Genomic DNA, 17,510 nt, shown 5'->3' on the forward strand with positions numbered 1-17,510 from the left:
GTGAATTAAAGGCAGCTCACAACCGGTGTAACTGGTACTGTCAAAGTCTTCCTGACTGAGTGCCAAACTGAGGAAAGCACAAGGGGTTTTCCTGTCCCCACCAAGGTACATGCCTCCTGTTCTCCGCACCATGCAGGACATTGTGCTTGTACTCCTGTCACCCACTGTATATCCATTAACCTCCTCCTATTACCCTCTGCTTCACCCTGCCTTCTGCTATTACCACTGCTTGTATATGAGAATTCCAACAAGGGCTCCTGTCACATACAACTGACACCTTAGCACTTCCTCAATTCACACGTCAGCATGGACTAAAAGAAACAATCACAATGTTGAAAGCTGTACAAGCTGCTCTTTCAGTGTAACATGGGCAGCTTAGTTAGACCATAGCTAGTCTGTGCAAGGGACTCAAAAGAGACAACTTTTCCTACATGTATTCAGAGGAACTGTCTCCAGTTTCATCCCCTCTGTCATCATTCATTTTCCCTCCTTTCAAGTGACAGAGATCAGAATGTCAGTTTCTTGTTCCATTTTGGCTGATAACTTGTTCTCAAGGAGCCACATATGCATTAAAAAGATAGTGATCAGACCTCATTGCTGCTAAACCCAGAAGGCTACAGACCAGAATCAGAACTTGAGGTACAAAGCTAAGTTGCTTAAGATATGACATGCCTCAGGCTGGCAATGTTTGAAGTAATTTCACTTCAAAATTTCCAGTGGTGGATTGGGAACTTAAAGCAGCCTTGGAAAAAATACTGAAAGTGGCTTCATGTAATCAGGGGCAACTGAACTGCGAGTGGGGCTATCACAAAAGTAGGCACAGTTATAATAAGATTTTACTCACCGGTAAATCTATTTCTCGTAGTCCGTAGTGGATGCTGGGAACTCCGTAAGGACCATGGGGAATAGACGGGCTCCGCAGGAGACTGGGCACTCTAAAAGATAGATTAGGTACTATCTGGTGTGCACTGGCTCCTCCCTCTATGCCCCTCCTCCAGACCTCAGTTAGGATACTGTGCCCGGAAGAGCTGACACAATAAGGAAGGATTTTGAATCCCGGGTAAGACTCATACCAGCCACACCAATCACACCGTATAACTCGTGATACTACACCCAGTTAACAGTATGAAATACAACTGAGCCTCTCAACAGATGGCTCAACAATAACCCTTAGTTAGGCAATAACTACATACAAGTATTGCAGACAATCCGCACTTGGGATGGGCGCCCAGCATCCACTACGGACTACGAGAAATAGATTTACCGGTGAGTAAAATCTTATTTTCTCTGACGTCCTAGTGGATGCTGGGAACTCCGTAAGGACCATAGGGATTATACCAAAGCTCCCAAACGGGCGGGAGAGTGCGGATGACTCTGCAGCACCGAATGAGAGAACTCAAGGTCCTCCTCAGCCAGGGTATCAAATTTGTAGAATTTAGCAAACGTGTTTGCCCCTGACCAAGTTGCAGCTCGGCAAAGTTGTAAAGCCGAGACCCCTCGGGCAGCCGCCCAAGATGAGCCCACTTTCCTCGTGGAATGGGCTTTTACTGATTTAGGATGCAGCAATCCAGCCGCAGAATGCGCCAGCTGAATTGTGATACAAATTCAGCGAGCAATAGTCTGCTTAGAAGCAGGAGCACCTATTTTGTTGGGTGCCTACAGGATAAAAAGCGAGTCAGTTTTCCTGACTCCAGCCGTCCTGGAAATATAAATTTTTAAGGCCCTGACTACGTCCAGTAACTTGGAATCTTCCAAGTCCCTAGTAGCCGCAGGCACTACAATAGGTTGGTTCAAGTGAAAAGCTGATACCACCTTAGGGAGAAACTGGGGACGAGTCCTCAATTCTGCCCTATCCATATAGAAAATCAGAGAAGGGCTTTTACATGACAAAGCCGCCAATTCTGACACACGCCTGGCCGAAGCCAAGGCCAATAACATGACCACTTTCCACGTGAGATATTTCAAATCCACAGTTTTAAGTGGCTCAAACCAATGTGATTTTAAGAAACTCAACACCATGTTGAGATCCCAAGGTGCCACAGGAGGCACAAAAGGGGGCTGAATATGTAGCACTCCCTTTACAAATGTCTGAACTCCAGGCAGTGAAGCCAGTTCTTTCTGGAAGAAAATCGACAGAGCCGAAATCTGGACCTTAATGGAACCCAAGTTTAGGCCCATAGTCACTCCTGACTGTAGGAAGTGCAGAAAACGACCCAGCTGAAATTCCTCTGTTGGGGCCTTCCTGGCCTCACACCACGCAACATATTTTCGCCAAATACGGTGATAATGGTTTGCGGTTACTTCTTTCCTGGCTTTTATCAGCGTAGGAATGACTTCCTCCGGAATGCCCTTTTCCTTTAGGATTCGGAATTCAACCGCCATGCCGTCAAACGCAGCCGCGGTAAGTCTTGGAACAGACAGGGCCCCTGCTGTAGCAGATCCTGTCTGAGCGGTAGAGGCCATGGGTCCTCTGATATCATTTCTTGAAGTTCTGGGTACCAAGCTCTTCTTGGCCCATCCGGAACCACGAGTATCGTTCTTACTCCTCGTTTTCTTATTATTCTCAGTACCTTTGGTATGAGAGGCAGAGGAGGGAATACATAAACCGACTGGTACACCCACGGTGTCACTAGAGCGTCCACAGCTATTGCCTGAGGGTCCCTTGACCTGGTGCAATATCTAGTTTTTTGTTTAGGCGGGACGCCATCATGTCCACCTGTGGCCTTTCCCAACGGTTTACCAACAGTTGGCAGACTTCTGGATGAAGTCCCCACTCTCCCGGGTGTAGGTCGTGTCTGCTGAGGAAGTCTGCTTCCCAGTTGGCCACTCCCGGAATGAACACTGCTGACAGTGCTAAGACGTGATTTTCCGCCCATCGGAGAATCCTTGTGGCTTCTGCCATCGCCATCCTGCTTCTTGTGCCGCCCTGTCGGTTTACATGGGCGACTGCCGTGATTTTGTCTGATTGGATCAGTACCGGCTGGTTTTGAAGCAGAGGCCTTGCCAGACTTAGGGCATTGTAAATGGCCCTCAGTTCCAGAATATTTATGTGTAGGGACGACTCCTGACTTGACCAAAGTCCTTGGAAATTTCTTCCCTGTGTGACTGCCCCCCAGCCTCGAAGGCTGGCATACGTGGTTACCAGGACCCAGTCCTGTATGCCGAATCTGCGGCCCTCTTGAAGATGAGCACTCTGCAGCCACCACAGTAGAGATACCCTGGTCCTTGGAGACAGGGTTATCAGCCGATGCATCTGAAGATGCGATCCCGACCACTTGTCCAAGAGGTCCCACTGAAAGGTTCTTGCATGGAACCTGCCGAATGGAATTTTGCTTCGTAAGAAGCTACCATTTTTCCCAGGACTCGTGTGCAGTGATGCACCGATACCTGTTTTGGTTTCAGGAGGTCTCTGACTAGAGATGACAGCTCCTTGGCTTTCTCCTGCGGGAGAAACACTTTTTTTCTGTTCTGTGTCCAGAACCATCCCCAGGAACAGTAGGCGTGTGGTAGGAACCAGCTGTGACTTTGGAATGTATAGAATCCATCCGTGCTGTTGTAGCACTTCCCGAGATAGTGCTACTCCGACCAACAACTGCTCCTTGGACCTCGCCTTTATAAGGAGATCGTCCAAGTACGGGATAATTAAAACTCCCTTTTTTCGAAGGAGTATCATCATTTCTGCCATTACCTTGGTAAAGACCCTCGGTGCCGTGGACAGTCCAAACGGCAGTGTTTGGAATTGGTAATGGCAATCCTGTACCACAAATCTGAGGTACTCCTGGTGAGGATGGTAAATGGGGACATGTAGGTAAGCATCCTTGATGTCCAGGGATACCATGTAATCCCCCTCCTCCAGGCTTGCAATAACCGCCCTGAGCGATTCCATCTTGAACTTGAATTTTTTAATGTATGTGTTCAAGGATTTCAAATTTAAAATGGGTCTCACCGAACCGTCCGGTCTCGGTACCACAAACAGTGTGGAATAGTAACCCCGTCCTTGTTGAAGTAGGGGCACCTTGACTATCACCTGCTGGGAATACAGCTTGTGAATTGCCTCTAGCATAGCCTCCCTGCCTGAGGGAGTTGTCGGCAAGGCAGATTTGAGGAAACGGCGGGGGGGAGACGCCTCGAATTCCAGCTTGTACCCCTGAGATACTACTTGAAGGATCCAGGGATCCACCTGTGAGCGAGCCCACTGATCGCTGAAATTTTTGAGGCGGCCCCCCACCGTACCTGGCTACGCCTGTGGAGCCCCCGCGTCATGCGGTGGACTCAGAGGAAGCGGGGGAAGAATTTTGATTCTGGGAACTGGCTGACTGGTGCAGCTTTTTCCCTCTTCCCTCGTCTCTGTGCAGAAAGGAAGCGCCTTTGACCCGCTTGCTTTTCTGAAGCCGAAAGGACTGTACCTGATAATACAGTGCTTTCTTAGGCTGTGAGGAAATCTGAGGTAAAAAAAATTCTTCCCAGCTGTTGCTGTGGATACGAGGTCCCAGAGACCATCCCCAAACAATTCCTCACCCTTATAAGGCTCTATGTGCCTTTTAAAGTCAGCATCACCTGTCCAGTGTCGGGTCTCTAATACCCTCCTGACAGAATGGACATTGCATTAATTTTGGATGCCAGCCGGCAAAATATCCCTCTGTGCATCCCTCATATATAAGACGACGTCTTATGTTTGCAAAATAGTATCCCTGTTTGACAGGGTTACAGACCACGCTGCAGCAGCACTATCTGCAGGTCTCAGTCTAGTACCTGAGTGTGTAAATACAGACTTCAGGATAGCCTCCTGCTTTTTATCAGCAGGTACCTTCAAAGTGGCCGTATCCTAAGACGGCAGTACCACCTTTTTTGACAAACGTGTGAGCGCCTTATCCACCCTAGGGGATATCTCCCAGCGTAACTTATCCTCTGGTGGGAAAGGATACGCCATCAGTAACTTTTTAGAAATTACCAGTTTCTTATCGGGGGAACCCACGCTTTTTCACACTTCATTCACTCATTTGATGGGGGAACAAAACACTGCCTGCTTTTTTTCCCCAAACATAAAACCCTTTTATAGTGGTACTTGGGTTAATGTCAGAAATGTGTAACACATTTTTTATTGCCGGGATCATGTAACGGATGTTCCTAGTGGATTGTGTATATGTCTCAACCTCGTCGACACTGGAGTCAGACTCCGTGTCAACATCTGTGTCTGCCACCTGAGGGAGCGGCTGTTTTTGAGCCCCTGATGGCCTTTGAGACGCCTGGGCAGGCGCGGGCTGAGAAGCCGGCTGTCCCATAGCTGTTACGTCATCCAGCCTTTTATGTAAGGAGTTGACACTGTCGGTTTATACCTTCCACCTATCCATCCACTCTGGTGTCGGCCCCACAGGGGGCGACATCACATTTATCGGCATCTGCTCTGCCATCACATAAGCCTCCTCATCAAACGTGTCGACACAGCCGTACCGACACACCGCACACACAGGGAATGCTCTGACTGAGGACAGGACCCCACACAGCCCTTTGGGGAGACAGAGAGAGAGTATGCCAGCACACACCAGAGCGCTATATAATTTAGGGATTAACACTATATTGAGTGAATTTTTCCCAATAGCTGCTTGTATATACAATATTGCGCCTAAATTTTGTGCCCCCCCCCCTCTCTTTTTAACCCTTTGAGCCTGCAAACTATATGGGAGAGCCTGGGGAGCTGTCTTCCAGCTGCACTGTGAAGAGAAAATGGCGCCAGTGTGCTGAGGGAGATAGCTCCGCCCCTTTTTCGTGGACTTTTCTCCCGCTTTTTTATGGATTCTGGCAGGGGTATTTATCACATATATAGCCTCTGGGGCTATATATTGTGATATATTTGCCAGCCAAGGTGTTTTTATTGCTGCTCAGGGCGCCCCCCCCCCAGCGCCCTGCACCCTCAGTGACCGGAGTGTGAAGTGTGCATGAGGAGCAATGGCGCACATGGTGCACAGCTGCAGTGCTGTGCGCTACCTTGGTGAAGACTGATGTCTTCTGCCGCCGATTTTCCGGACCTCTTCTTGCTTCTGGCTCTGTAAGGGGGACGGCGGCGCGGCTCCGGGAACGAACACCAAGGCCAGTTCCATGCGGTCGATCCCTCTGGAGCTAATGGTGTCCAGTAGCCTAAGAAGCCCAAGCTAGCTGCAAGCAGGTAGGTTCGCTTCTTCTCCCCTTAGTCCCCCGATGCAGTGAGCCTGTTGCCAGCAGGTCTCACTGTAAAATAGAAAACCTAAAATAAACTTTCTTTCTAGTAGCTCAGGAGAGCCCCTAGTGTGCATCCAGCTCGGCCGGGCACAGAAATCTAACTGAGGTCTGTTAAAGAAAACTATAAATCACGTTGCTTCTGCCTATATATACCAAACATTTACAGAATACTAATGACCATACAATAAAGAAAACATCTTAGTGACCACCAATCAATACTGAAGGCTTCACAGTGACTACTGCAAAAAAACAGAGAACACTGTCAAATTATACAGAAAGCATGTTAGTGACTGCCAAAGACCATACAGAGTATTCCAGTGACCATAGTACAAAACATAGTTTCCTAGTGACCCTATCTACAGTATAGATCATAACAATCTTTCCAAATTGATTTTACCCATATCAAGAAGACTGATCCTCCTCTATCATATTGAGAACTGCTAGAATGACCGTTAATAACTTAGCGGTTCCCACCATTGCAATTAATGGGAGAAGCGTTTCTTGGCTGAGAGAGTCGAGGGCTCGCCTTTCTCAGCCAATAAATGTTCGGCCCGTGGCGATTAAGGGCATTTGGGAAGTTGTGACTGAATGGGTCACTACTATGTCTGGTGGGTTAGTTTTTATAGTTTTTTTGTTTTAAGAAGTCCCTGGATGCCTACATGGAATGAAGAGGACATGACACAAGTAGTAGGTGAGTAAATTACAGCAATCTTGGATTCTACTGGACAGGTGGACCTAAGCGGCACCAGGGAGAATGTGTAAGAGTGAGTGCATATATGTGTGTGTCTTGTCTTTTTGTATAGATTTCTTTTACCGGAGGACTATTGGTTCCAGCGCACCCTTCAATGCCACCCGTGCTGACACTTGTGGTTCTCCAAATGTTAATATGCAGGGAAGGCTTGCTGTGACCTGTAGTCCCCCTGTAAAGAACAATATTATTCTAATTTTACACAAATGGACTACCAACTCAGTACCCACCACCCAGGACTGCTAGGCTTCATCCCTGGCCTTGGGTGCCCTGGAGGGGGGTCCCCTTTATTAGGAGGGTCCCCACTTTCCCAGGAATCACTGGGCTTGGCTGACTAGTTAGGTGGAATCAATGCCTCATCCATGGACCCAGTCAAGGGTGTTACCTGGCTGCGGCATTATCCCCCTGCTAGTAGAGCCTGATGATGTTTCTAAAAATACAGGGGACCCCTACTTAATCTGTTCACCATATTTTTAGAACCAGTGCTGGCTCCAAGGGTCCAGTGCAGGTTATGCTTTTGTGGGGGGAGGACCCCACGCCATTATTTTTCCAGATTTTTAATGATTTTTAGTCTTTAATACACAGAAGTACGCATGGATCTCACTGTCTGGTATATGCTTCTGACAAATTTGCACCTTGTATTGACACCTGCATTAAAAGGTTCTAGATTACACACAAAAACTCGCTAGGATTCGCTTTTGTAAGAGCCTGGAGCTCTTCAACTTGCAGGCTATTATTACTAGAGAAGAGCGGGTTTGGTTCTTTGAGAACCGAACCCTACCAAACATTACGGCTCGGGACTTCACGCCAGACTCTGAAACCAAAACGAGGCAAAACAGCTTCATCTCGCTGTCGGATTCTCACGGGTTTTGGATTCCATATAAGGAGCTGCGCGTCGCCGCCATTTTCACTCCAGTCCTGGAGAGTGTAGCGAGAGGACGTGTCTCCTCAGTGTCTGTGCGGGAAAGTGGTGTGGCGCATGGGGTGGCAACCTGCTCTTACGTGTGATTCCAGTGCTGTCTTTTGCTGCATCAGTCCAGTGGTGGTGTCTTGTGCTGCATCAGTCCAGTCACAGTGGTGGTTTCCTGTGCTGCCATAAGTCCAGTGCTGCTGCTCTATAAGTCCAGTGCGGTGGTGCTGTGTTGTGCTGCATCAGTCCAGTGGTGGTGTCCTGTGCTGCCAGAAGTCCAGTGCTCCTGCCGTATAAGTCCAGGGGTACTGCCGTATAAGTTTAGTCCAGTGGTACAGCCGTATAAGTTCAAGGGTACTGCCGTATAGATCCAAAGGTACTGCCATATAAGTCCAGTGGTACTATCATATAAGTCCAGTCCAGTGGTGCAGCCGTTAAGTTCAGAGGTACTGCCATATAAGTCCAGCGGTACTGCCGTATAAGTCCAGTCCAGTGGTTCTGTCTTGTGCTGCATCAGTCCAGTGGTGGTGTCCTGTGCTGTATATTATTTACTCCAAATAAAAGGGTTATATACTTATATTATTATCCAAATAATTTTTACAGTGTTTGCTCAGTGTGGTGTATGTACACCTGTGCTGCATATTATTATAATAACTCCAAATAAAAGGGTTATTATTAGGGATGTGCACTTGAAATTTTTCGGGTTTTGTGTTTTGGTTTTGGGTTCGGTTCCGCGGCCGTGTTTTGGGTTCGACCGCGTTTTGGCAAAACCTCACCGAATTTTTTTTGTCGGATTCGGGTGTGTTTTGGATTCGGGTGTTTTTTTCAAAAAACCCTAAAAAACAGCTTAAATCATAGAATTTGGGGGTCATTTTGATCCCAAAGTATTATTAACCTCAAAAACCATAATTTCCACTCATTTTCAGTCTATTCTGAATACCTCACACCTCACAATATTATTTTTAGTCCTAAAATTTGCACCGAGGTCGCTGGATGACTAAGCTAAGCGACCCTAGTGGCCGACACAAACACCTGGCCCATCTAGGAGTGGCACTGCAGTGTCACGCAGGATGGCCCTTCCAAAAAACACTCCCCAAACAGCACATGACGCAAAGAAGAAAAAAAGAGGCGCAATGAGGTAGCTGTGTGAGTAAGATAAGCGACCCTAGTGGCCGACACAAACACCTGGCCCATCTAGGAGTGGCACTGCAGTGTCACGCAGGATGGCCCTTCCAAAAAACACTCCCCAAACAGCACATGACACAAAGAAGAAAAAAAGAGGCGCAATGAGGTAGCTGTGTGAGTAAGCTAAGCGACCCTAGTGGCCGACACAAACACCTGGCCCATCTAGGAGTGGCACTGCAGTGTCACGCAGGATGGCCCTTCCAAAAAACACTCCCCAAACAGCACATGACGCAAAGAAGAAAAAAAGAGGCGCAATGAGGTAGCTGTGTGAGTAAGATAAGCGACCCTAGTGGCCGACACAAACACCTGGCCCATCTAGGAGTGGCACTGCAGTGTCACGCAGGATGGCCCTTCCAAAAAACACTCCCCAAACAGCACATGACGCAAAGAAGAAAAAAAGAGGCGCAATGAGGTAGCTGTGTGAGTAAGCTAAGCGACCCTAGTGGCCGACACAAACACCTGGCCCATCTAGGAGTGGCACTGCAGTGTCACGCAGGATGGCCCTTCCAAAAAACACTCCCCAAACAGCACATGACGCAAAGAAGAAAAAAAGAGGCGCAATGAGGTAGCTGTGTGAGTAAGCTAAGCGACCCTAGTGGCCGACACAAACACCTGGCCCATCTAGGAGTGGCACTGCAGTGTCACGCAGGATGGCCCTTCCAAAAAACACTCCCCAAACAGCACATGACGCAAAGAAGAAAAAAAGAGGCGCAATGAGGTAGCTGTGTGAGTAAGATAAGCGACCCTAGTGGCCGACACAAACACCTGGCCCATCTAGGAGTGGCACTGCAGTGTCACGCAGGATGGCCCTTCCAAAAAACACTCCCCAAACAGCACATGACGCAAATAAAAATGAAAGAAAAAAGAGGTGCAAGATGGAATTGTCCTTGGGCCCTCCCACCCACCCTTATGTTGTATAAACAGGACATGCACACTTTAACCAACCCATCATTTCAGTGACAGGGTCTGCCACATGACTGTGACTGAAATGACGGGTTGGTTTGGACCCCCACCGAAAAAGAAGCAATTAATCTCTCCTTGCACAAACTGGCTCTACAGAGGCAAGATGTCCACCTCATCATCATCCTCCGATATATCACCGTGTACATCCCGCTCCTCACAGATTATCAATTCGTCCCCACTGGAATCCACCATCTCAGCTCCCTGTGTACTTTGTGGAGGCAATTGCTGCTGGTCAATGTCTCCACGGAGGAATTGATTATAATTCATTTTAATGAACATCATCTTCTCCACATTTTCTGGAAGTAACCTCGTACGCAGATTGCTGACAAGGTGAGCGGCGGCACTAAACACTCTTTCGGAGTACACACTTGTGGGAGGGCAACTTAGGTAGAATAAAGCCAGTTTGTGCAAGGGCCTCCAAATTGCCTCTTTTTCCTGCCAGTATAAGTACGGACTGTCTGACGTGCCTACTTGGATGCGGTCACTCATATAATCCTCCACCATTCTTTCAATGGTGAGAGAATCATATGCAGTGACAGTAGACGACATGTCCGTAATCGTTGTCAGGTCCTTCAGTCCGGACCAGATGTCAGCATCAGCAGTCGCTCCAGACTGCCCTGCATCACCGCCAGCGGGTGGGCTCGGAATTCTGAGCCTTTTCCTCGCACCCCCAGTTGCGGGAGAATGTGAAGGAGGAGATGTTGACAGGTCGCGTTCCGCTTGACTTGACAATTTTCTCACCAGCAGGTCTTTGAACCCCAGCAGACTTGTGTCTGCCGGAAAGAGAGATCCAAGGTAGGTTTTAAATCTAGGATCGAGCACGGTGGCCAAAATGTAGTGCTCTGATTTCAACAGATTGACCACCCGTGAATCCTTGTTAAGCGAATTAAGGGCTCCATCCACAAGTCCCACATGCCTAGCGGAATCGCTCCCTTTTAGCTCCTCCTTCAATGCCTCCAGCTTCTTCTGCAAAAGCCTGATGAGGGGAATGACCTGACTCAGGCTGGCAGTGTCTGAACTGACTTCACGTGTGGCAAGTTCAAAAGGTTGCAGAACCTTGCACAACGTTGAAATCATTCTCCACTGCGCTTGAGACAGGTACATTCCACCTCCTATATAGTGCTCAATTGTATAGGCTTGAATGGCCTTTTGCTGCTCCTCCAACCTCTGAAGCATATAGAGGGTTGAATTCCACCTCGTTACCACTTCTTGCTTCAGATGATGGCAGGGCAGGTTCAGGCGTTTTTGGTGGTGCTCCAGTCTTCTGTACGTGGTGCCTGTACGCCGAAAGTGTCCCGCAATTCTTCTGCCCACCGACAGCATCTCTTGCACGCCCCTGTCGTTTTTTAAAAAATTCTGCACCACCAAATTCAAGGTATGTGCAAAACATGGGACGTGCTGGAATTTGCCCATATTTAATGCACACACAATATTGCTGGCGTTGTCCGATGCCACAAATCCACAGGAGAGTCCAATTGGGGTAAGCCATTCCGCGATGATCTTCCTCAGTTGCCGTAAGAGGTTTTCAGCTGTGTGCGTATTCTGGAAACCGGTGATACAAAGCGTAGCCTGCCTAGGAAAGAGTTGGCGTTTGCGAGATGCTGCTACTGGTGCCGCCGCTGCTGTTCTTGCGGCGGGAGTCCATACATCTACCCAGTGGGCTGTCACAGTCATATAGTCCTGACCCTGCCCTGCTCCACTTGTCCACATGTCCGTGGTTAAGTGGACATTGGGTACAACTGCATTTTTTAGGACACTTGTGAGTCTTTTTCTGACGTCCGTGTACATTCTCGGTATCGCCTGCCTAGAGAAGTGGAACCTAGATGGTATTTGGTAACGGGGGCACACTGCCTCAATAAATTGTCTAGTTCCCTGTGAACTAACGGCGGATACCGGACGCACGTCTAACACCAACATAGTTGTCAAGGCCTCAGTTATTCGCTTTGCAACAGGATGACTGCTGTGATATTTCATCTTCCTCGCAAAGGACTGTTGGGACAGTCAATTGCTTGGTGGAAGTAGTAAAAGTGGGCTTACGACTTCCCCTCTGGGATGACCATCGACTCCCAGCAGCAACAACAGCAGCGCCAGCAGCAGTAGGCGTTACACGCAAGGATGCATCGGAGGAATCCCAGGCAGGAGAGGACTCGTCAGAATTGCCAGTGACATGGCATGCAGGACTATTGGCATTCCTGGGGAAGGAGGAAATTGACACTGAGGGAGTTGGTGGGGTGGTTTGCGTGAGCTTGGTTACAAGAGGAAGGGATTTACTGGTCAGTGGACTGCTTCCGCTGTCGCCCAAAGTTTTTGAACTTGTCACTGACTTATTATGAATGCGCTGCAGGTGACGTATAAGGGAGGATGTTCCGAGGTGGTTAACGTCCTTACCCCTACTTATTCCTGCTTGACAAAGGCAACACACGGCTTGACAAATGTTGTCCGCATTTCTGGTGAAATACTTCCACACCGAAGAGCTGATTTTTTTGGTATTTTCACCAGGCATGTCAACGGCCCTATTCCTCCCACGGACAACAGGTGTCTCCCCGGGTGCCTGACTTAAACAAACCACCTCACCATCAGAATCCTCCTTGTCAATTTCCTCCCCAGCGCCAGCAACACCCATATCCTCCTCATCCTGGTGTACTTCAACACTGACATCTTCAATCTGACTATCAGGAACTGGACTGCGGGTGCTCCTTCCAGCACTTGCAGGGGGCGTGCAAATGGTGGAAGGCGCATGCTCTTCACGTCCAGTGTTGGGAAGGTCAGGCATCGCAACCGACACAATTGGACTCTCCTTGTGGATTTGGGATTTCGAATAACGCACAGTTCTTTGCGGTGCTTTTGCCAGCTTGAGTCTTTTCAGTTTTCTAGCGAGAGGCTGAGTGCTTCCATCCTCATGTGAAGCTGAACCACTAGCCATGAACATAGGCCAGGGCCTCAGCCGTTCCTTGCCACTCCGTGTGGTAAATGGCATATTGGCAAGTTTACGCTTCTCCTCCGACAATTTTATTTTAGATTTTGGAGTCCTTTTTTTACTGATATTTGGTGTTTTGGATTTTACATGCTCTGTACTATGACATTGGGCATCGGCCTTGGCAGACGACGTTGCTGGCATTTCATCATCTCGGCCATGACTAGTGGCAGCAGCTTCAGCACGAGGTGGAAGTGGATCTTGATCTTTCCCTAATTTTGGAACCTCAACATTTTTGTTCTCCATATTTTAATAGGCACAACTAAAAGGCACCTCAGGTAAACAATGGAGATGGATGGATACTAGTATACTTATGGATGGACGAGCGACTGCCGACACAGAGATAGCTACAGCCGTGGACTACCGTACTGTGTCTGCTGCTAATATAGACTGGATGATAATGAGATGAAATCAATATATATATATATATATAATATCACTAGTACTGCAGCCGGACAGGTATATATATTTATTATGTAATGACTGATGACGGACCTGCTGGACACTGTCAGCTCAGCAGCACCGCAGACTGCTACAGTAAGCTACTATAGTAGTATGTATAAAGAAGAAAGAAAAAAAAACCACGGGTAGGTGGTATACAATTATGGATGGACGAGCGACTGCCGACACAGAGGTAGCTACAGCCGTGGACTACCGTACTGTGTCTGCTGCTAATATAGACTGGATGATAATGAGATGAAATCAATATATATATATATATAATATCACTAGTACTGCAGCCGGACAGGTATATATATTTATTATGTAATGACTGATGACGGACCTGCTGGACACTGTCAGCTCAGCAGCACCGCAGACTGCTACAGTAAGCTACTATAGTAGTATGTATAAAGAAGAAAGAAAAAAAAACCACGGGTAGGTGGTATACAATTATGGATGGACGAGCGACTGCCGACACAGAGGTAGCTACAGCCGTGGACTACCGTACTGTGTCTGCTGCTAATATAGACTGGATGATAATGAGATGAAATCAATATATATATATATATATATATATAATATCACTAGTACTGCAGCCGGACAGGTATATATATTTATTATGTAATGACTGATGACGGACCTGCTGGACACTGTCAGCTCAGCAGCACCGCAGACTGCTACAGTAAGCTACTATAGTAGTATGTATAAAGAAGAAAGAAAAAAAAAACGGGTAGGTGGTATACAATTATGGATGGACAAGCGACTGCCGACACAGAGGTAGCTACAGCCGTGGACTACCGTACTGTGTCTGCTGCTAATATAGACTGGATGATAATGAGATGAAATCAATATATATTATATCACACTAGTACTGCAGCCGGACAGGTAGATATATTTATTATGTAATGACTGATGACGGACCTGCTGGACACTGTCAGCTCAGCAGCACCGCAGACTGCTACAGTAAGCTACTATAGTAGTATGTATAAAGAAGAAAGAAAAAAAAAACCACGGGTAGGTGGTATACAATTATGGATGGACGAGCGACTGCCGACACAGAGGTAGCTACAGCCGTGGACTACCGTACTGTGTCTGCTGCTAATATAGACTGGATGATAATGAGATGAAATCAATATATATATATATAATATCACTAGTACTGCAGCCGGACAGGTATATATATTTATTATGTAATGACTGATGACGGACCTGCTGGACACTGTCAGCTCAGCAGCACCGCAGACTGCTACAGTAAGCTACTATAGTAGTATGTATAAAGAAGAAAGAAAAAAAAAAACCACGGGTAGGTGGTATACAATTATGGATGGACGAGCGACTGCCGACACAGAGGTAGCTACAGCCGTGGTCTACCGTACTGTGTCTGCTGCTAATATAGACTGGATGATAATGAGATGAAATCAATATATATATATATAATATCACTAGTACTGCAGCCGGACAGGTATATATATTTATTATGTAATGACTGATGACGGACCTGCTGGACACTGTCAGCTCAGCAGCACCGCAGACTGCTACAGTAAGCTACTATAGTAGTATGTATAAAGAAGAAAGAAAAAGAAAAAAACCACGGGTAGGTGGTATACAATATTATATATATATTATATACAATTATATATATATATATATATATATATATATATATATTAAACTGGTGGTGACTAGTGGTCAGGTCACTGGTCACACTATCAGCAACTTGCAAGTAGTACTCCTAAGCAGACAATCACAATATATATTATACTGGTGGTCAGTGTGGTCACAATGGCAGTGTGGCACTCTGGCAGCAAAAGTGTGCACTGTACGTTATATGTACTCCTGAGTCCTGCTCTCAGACTCTAACTGCTCCCCACTGTCAGTGTCTCCCCCACAAGTCAGATAATATACATTCACACTATCTATCACTTCAGCAAGTAACTAGTACTCCTCCTAATGCTCCCCAAAATTACTACTGTGTCTCTCTCTACTGTCTCACTCTCTTCTCTATAAATGGAGAGGACGCCAGCCACGTCCTCTCCCTATGAATCTCAATGCACGTGTGAAAATGGCGGCGACGCGCGGCTCCTTATATAGAATCCGAGTCTCGCGATAGAATCCGAGCCTCGCGAGAATCCGACAGCGGGATGATGACGTTCGGGCACGCTCGGGTTAACCGAGCAAGGCGGGAAGATCCGAGTCGCTCGGCCCCGTGTAAAAAAACATGAAGTTCGGGCGGGTTCGGATTCCGAGGAACCGAACCCGCTCATCCCTAGTTATTATCCCTTTGACGCTTTTTTTTAGAGGGTTTGCCCTGTATGTGTGTGGTTTAGGTTTACGCTTGCCTGTGCTGCATATAATTATAATAACTCCAAATAAAAGGGTTATTATTATCCAAATTATTTTTAAAGGGTTTGCCCTGTGTGGTGTAGCGGTACGCTAGCCTGTGCTGCATATTATTATAATAACTCCAAATAAAAGGGTTAATATCCGAATTATTTTAGAGGGTTTGTGCTGTGTGTGTGTGTGTGTGTGGTTTAGGGATACGCTCGCCAGTGCTGCATATTATTATAATAACTCCAAATAAAAGGGTTATTATTATCCAAATTATTTTTAAAGGGTTTGCCCTGTGTGTGTGTGGTGTAGTGGTACGCTCGCCTGTGCTGCATATTATTATAATAACTCCAAATAAAAGGGTTATTATTATCCAAATTATTTTTACAGGCTTTGCTGTGTGTGTGTGGTTCAGGGGTACGCTCTCCTGTGCCACCAATATTGTGCGTGTATTACATCTGGGCAAATTCCAGCATGTCCCATGTTTTGCACATACAATTAATTTGGTGGGGCAGAATTTTTTGAGAAATGGCTGGGGCAGTGATGGCTAACCTTGACACTCCAGCTGCTGTTGAACTACACATCCCAGCATGCCCTGTCTCATAGCATGCTATTTGGCCATGCTAAAACTGATGCAGGACATGCTGGGATGTGTAGTTCAACAACAGCTGGAGTGTCAAGGTTAGCCATCATTGCCCCAGTCATTTCTCAAAATAATTCTGCCCCACCAAATGAATTGTATGTGCAAAACATGGGACATGCTGGAATTTGGACTGGGGCGTGCAGGAGATGCTGTCGGTGGGCCGAAAAATTGCGGGCTACTTTCGACATTCAGCCACTGAGTGCCACTCCTAGATGGGCCAGGGTTTGTGCCGCACACTTGTGTTACTTAGCTTAGTCGTATACAGCTACCTCATTGCACCTCTTTTTTTTCTTTGCATGATGTGCTCTTTGGGGCCTATTTTTTAAAAGGGCCATCCTGTATGCCACTACAGTGCCATTCCTAGATGGGCAGGTGTTTGTGCCGCACACTTGTGTCGCTTAGCGTAGCCATGCAGTTACCTCACTGCACCTTTTCTTCTTCTTTGCATGATGTGCTGTTTGGGGCATATTTTTGAAATCTACCATCCTGTCTGACACTGTAGTGCCACTCCTAGATGGGCCAGGTGTTTGTGCCGCACACGTGTGTCACTTAGCAAAGTCATCCAGCGACCTCATTGCACCTATTTTTCTTCTTTGCATGATGCGCTGTTTGGAGCCCAGTGTTTAAAAGTGCATCCTGTCTGCCACTGCATTGTCACTCCTAGATGGGCCAGGTGTTTGTGTCGCACACTTGTGTCGCTTAGGACAGTCATCCAGCTACCTCGGTGCAACCTTTTGGCCTAAAAACAATATTGTAAGGTGTGAGGTGTTCAGAATAGACTGAAAATGAGTGGAAATAGATGTTATTGAGGTTAATAATACTGTAGGATCAAAATTACCCCCAAGTTCTGTGATTTTAGCAGTTTTTGTGTGTTTTTTTCAAAAATCATCCAGATCCAAAACCAAAATCAAAACCCAAAAGGGTGGTTTTGGCAAAACCAATCCAGGTCCAAAACCAAAACATAAAACACGAAAAGTGCCCACTGCACATCTCTAATTATTACATAGTGCAAGTTGCGGTACAAACTGGCATCATACTCGCAGCGAGTTGATGCAAGTTTATACTCGCTCTAAAACTCATACCCTATTACATTTAGCCGATT

Source organism: Pseudophryne corroboree, chromosome 1 (genome assembly GCF_028390025.1).
Source record: "Pseudophryne corroboree isolate aPseCor3 chromosome 1, aPseCor3.hap2, whole genome shotgun sequence".
NCBI lineage: Eukaryota > Metazoa > Chordata > Amphibia > Anura > Myobatrachidae > Pseudophryne > Pseudophryne corroboree.